The sequence below is a fragment of the Ceratotherium simum genome, chromosome X, assembly GCF_057802395.1.
Source record: "Ceratotherium simum simum isolate JZ-2026a chromosome X, ASM5780239v1, whole genome shotgun sequence".
Classification (NCBI taxonomy): Eukaryota; Metazoa; Chordata; class Mammalia; order Perissodactyla; family Rhinocerotidae; genus Ceratotherium; species Ceratotherium simum.
In genome coordinates, this window is record NC_141940.1 from 54,798,124 (window position 1) to 54,802,788 (window position 4,665).

Here is a 4,665-nt window from a genome sequence, read left to right on the forward strand (position 1 = left end):
TGACACATAAAATTAACCATCAAAAGTCCACACCTTGTCAACTTGGCACCTATACATATGTCCTTAAACCATATTTAATCTCCAAATAAAGACAATAACAGGGTCATAATTCCACCTAACATGATACAACCATCTTGCATACAACCAAAACCACAAAAACCCATCTGCAGAAAAGGAGGTAAATTCCTTGATGTATGTTTACGCTTCTTCCTGATAGCCCATAACTTAAAGACTGATGTAAAATTAACAATACTTAACAGTATGATATAAAATCAATACATCTGATGTTCCATGATAAGGGAATAAGAGAAGGAAAAAAACAAAGATATTTCAACAAAAATGTATTCACAAGTAAATAAAGAGGAAACGCTCATGACAACTAGAGTCCTCATTTCTGTAACTGGTCACATGGTCATAGCTGGTACTTGTCACTACTTTATTCCACTACCTATTTTGTATTTGCCTTCAGCAAGTGCCTCAGCTGGTCATGCTTCTTTACCTGATGGAGTAACAGAAACCATTCCCGAAGGGTCTGGGCTATTATTAGTCATGCCTGGATTAGGTTATTTTAGTTTTCCATTGAACTTAATCACAGGGCATGGAAATACTAAGAGACACTCTAATGAAACTCCCGTATTGTAGACATATTCTTCCTTACCTCCATCACAGAGTAGCATTCCAATATCCCCCTGGTTGCTAGGATCAATCATCCCAGCCACTACAGTAACTCCTTTCTTTGTCTGCTGATTCAGAGGCATGAGGATTTCAAAGTGGCTAGGAGGCAGTCTTAACATCCAGTTCAATAAAATTGTTGTTGTGTCACCTTGTTGAAGCAGTCTTTCCTTTGGAACTAAGACATCTAGGCCAGCAGAACGTAAGGTCACAGGAATGGAAAACAAAAATTTTGCTAGTGGGACACAAGGGGTAATAGCGAGTGGTGACACTCCCATTTCCACCTCTTTCCATGGTTTCTGGTCCCATGAATCTTAGCTATGAGAGAAACAGTACCTTCTATTGCAAGCTGATTCAGAACATATACAGGCTCCTGGAGAACCCTGCCCCAGCCTGGCAAGGTATGGCCACCTAACTGGTTTTGTAACTGAATCTTCAAAATGTCATTCCATAGTTGTATCAAACCAGTGCTTTAGGATGATTGGGAACATGGTTGGGAACCAGTGAATTTAATGAGAATTGGCCTACACTTCTTTTGATGTGAAATGAGTTCCTTGATCTGCACAATGTTGTGTAGAATATCATGATGGTGGATAAGGCATTGTGTAAGTCCACAGATGGTATGGTTAACCAAAGCATTACATGCAATGAAAGCAAATCCATATCTAGAGAAAAATTTATTCTAGTAAGAACAAAATGCTGCCCCTTCTATGATGGAAATGGTCTAATATAATCAATCAGCAAGTAGGTAACTGACTGATCACTGCAGGAAAAGATGTCATATCAAGGACTCAGTAGTGTTCTCTGCTGTTGGCAGATTGGGCACTCAGCATTGGCTGTGGCCAGATCAGCCTTGCTGAGTGAAAGTCTACGATACTGAACTCATGCATAACCTCCATCCCCAGCACAATGGCCACTTTGTTCATGAGCCCAAGGCTGACTAAATCACAGAATGGGTCATCCTATCCACTTGATTATCAAAATCCTCCTCTGCTGAGGTCACTGTTTGGTGAGCATTCACTTGGGACACAAGTAACTTTGCATTTTTGTCCATTCAGAGAAGTCTATCCACATATCTCTTCCTCCAATTTCCTTGTCGCCAATTTTCCAGTCATATTCCTTCCAAATCCCAGACCATTCAGCCAAAACATTGACCACAGCCCATGAATCAGTATGTAAACACATGTATGGCCATTTCTCCTTCTAAGCAAAATGCGTAACCAGGTACACTGCTCGAAGTTCTGCCCACTGGGAGTATTTCCCTTTACCAGTGTCCTCCAGCAATGTCCCAGAAAGGAGCTGTAGTGATACAGCTGTCCACTTTTGGGTGATGTCTACATATCATGTAAACCTGGCCTGAGTCTTCTTTCCCTCTGTCAGCTGATTGTACAAAACTCTCCATGAGGCTATAAGTGCAGGCTGGATGAGAAAAGGCAATATTGCAGTATCGAGGACCATGGACATTTGAGCCACTCCTTCCTATAACTGACTTGTGCCCTCAGGGTCTACTTGAGCCTGATTGTATATATATAACTTCCATTTGATAATAGAGTGGTGTGATGCATGTTCAACTTTATGGCTTGGTGGATCAGACAATATTCAGTTCTTGATGGGCAGCTCGGGTTGCATAGTAACTTGGTGGTCCATGGTTAAGCATTCAGTCTCTACTGAGGCCCAGTAGCAGGACAAGAGCAGTTTCTCAAAAGGACAGTAGTTATCTGCAGATGATTGCGGGGACTTGCTCCAAAATCTTAGAGGCCTGTGCTACAATTCACCTGCAGGGGCCTGCCAAAGTCTCCAAACCTCACCCCTATCTGCCACTGACACTTCAAACACCACTAGATCTGCTGGGTCATATGGTACAAGTGGCAGAGCAGCTTGCACAGAGGCCTGGTCCTGTTGCAGTCTTCTCTTTTTCTGTGCCCCATTCAAAGCTAAATGCTTTTAGGCCACTCAGTAAATGGACCAGAGTAATACACCCAAATGAACAATATGTTTCCTCCAAAATCAAGAAGGCCACCAGGTATAGTGTCTCTTTTTTTGGTTGTAGGAGGACTTGATGCAACAATTTATCCTTCACCTAAAAAGAGATATTTCAACGTGTCCCAAGCCACTGGACTCCTAGGAATTTCATTGAGGTGGAAGACCCCTAAGTTTTAGTCAGATTTATTCCTCACATTCCGACACATAAATGTCTTACCAATGAGTCTAGAGTGGTTGCTACTTCTTGTTCACTAGGTCCAATCATTACTAGGTCCAAGCATAATATCATTAACGTATTGGACCAGTGTGATATCTATGGAAGGGAAAGATGATCAAGATCTCTGTGAACTAAATTATGACATAGCACTGGAGAGTTGATATACTCCTGAAGTAGGACAGACAAAGTGCATTGTTGGCCTTGCCAGCTAAAAGAAAACTGCTTCTTGTGGTCCTTATTGATAGGGTTGGAGAAAAAGGCATTTGCCAGATCAATAGTTGCATACCAGGTACCATAACAATAGCTGCATACCAGATGTGTCAAATTGCCCAAGCAATGAAACTGCATCTAGTACAGCAGATGCAATTGGAGTTACCACCTAGTTAAGCTTACAGTAATCACTGTTATTCTCCAAGATCCACTTGTCTTCAGCTCAGGCCAAAGAGGCAAGTTGAATGAGGATGTGGTGACAATCATCAGCCCTGCCTCTTTATAGTGACACCACCCCTGTCCTTGATAGTGACATTAATTTTCAATCCCTCCAGAAATGTGGAATTGCTTTTAGGTTATTATTTTCACAGGTAGAGGCAGAGTTAGTAGCTTCTACTTGGTCTTTCCAACAATAAAAGTCCTCACTTCAAAGGTCAGGGAAACAATGTGAAGATTTTACCTGGTGCTGAGTAAATCTATTCCAATTATTAGGGAAATAACCACAGGTTGGATTTGGGGAACTACTGGGCCTACTGTGAGATGGACTTGATCACCTGATATCCATAAGGCCTTACCCTGACTTGTGGACGACTGTGACATTTTGGGTCTCCTGGAATTAGTGTCAGTTCAGAGCCAGTGCCCAGTAGTCCCCAAGAGGTATGATTATGTCCTCTTGCCCAATGTTCAATCACTGTGGTAAAAGGTAAAAAGTCACTTTGGGGAATACTGAAAGAAAGATTAACAGTATACATTTTTGGCAATGTACCAGGTTCTTTCTTCAAGGAGAACCAGCCTCCTTTTCATTCAAGGGGATCTGAGTCTGTAAACTGGCTCAAGTCTGGAAATTGGTTTAGCTGTGACTTTCTGTTTTTATGATTTGAGTTAAATTTTTGTTCACTTGAGCTAGAACTTTTCTGTTTGTACACATCAAGTAAGAATTCCTATCTGTTTTCCTTCTGGGATCACTATGATCAACTAGTCAATGCCATATGTTTGCCAGAGACAGACTATTAGGATTTGTTTTGACTCCGCTGTCCGTTTAAAAATTCATTCTGACAATCTGTTGTGTCATCTCAACCTATTGATAGTGATGTTCTTGGCTAGGAATGTGAGGCACTTGCCTGGGCCTGTATTTACTCATAGCAAGCCCCAGAGATGTTCCCTCCCTCCACCACTGCGGCCATTGTTGTGGCTGGGCCCGTGCTTGTGTTCTTATTAGGCTCACAGGATGCACTTCAGCAAGAAACCATCAGGGAACTTTGAAGAACAAGATTTAATACTCACAGGTCTTGGAGGGTACGTGGCATAGCTGAGGGCTACACAGCGAGGTCATGGGTAGAGAAAGAGAGAGACCATGGAACTGGGGCTCTACCTCTATTAGGGTCTGATGGTGAGGTGTCTAGAGTTTCATCAGTTCATTCTTTATCAGCAAATTTAAAGCAAAGGGTGGGAATTAGGGCATGGGAATGGAGAAGTGAGGTCACTCAAGTGTTCAGTTATTTAGGTTACCCAGGCCTTTCTAAAAGGGAAATGTCATGGGTGGGGGTGGCCTGGTTCCTTATCTAGTTGTTTTGCTGTTAACT

The 4,665-nt window shown here is 42.1% G+C and overlaps 1 pseudogene; it reads right to left on the reverse strand.

Annotated features, from left to right (window-relative positions):
- Positions 1 to 379: 379 nt before the first annotated feature.
- LOC106802873 (uncharacterized) lies at positions 380 to 3,834 on the reverse strand (annotated as a pseudogene).
- Between the last annotated feature and the right edge of the window lie 831 nt (positions 3,835 to 4,665).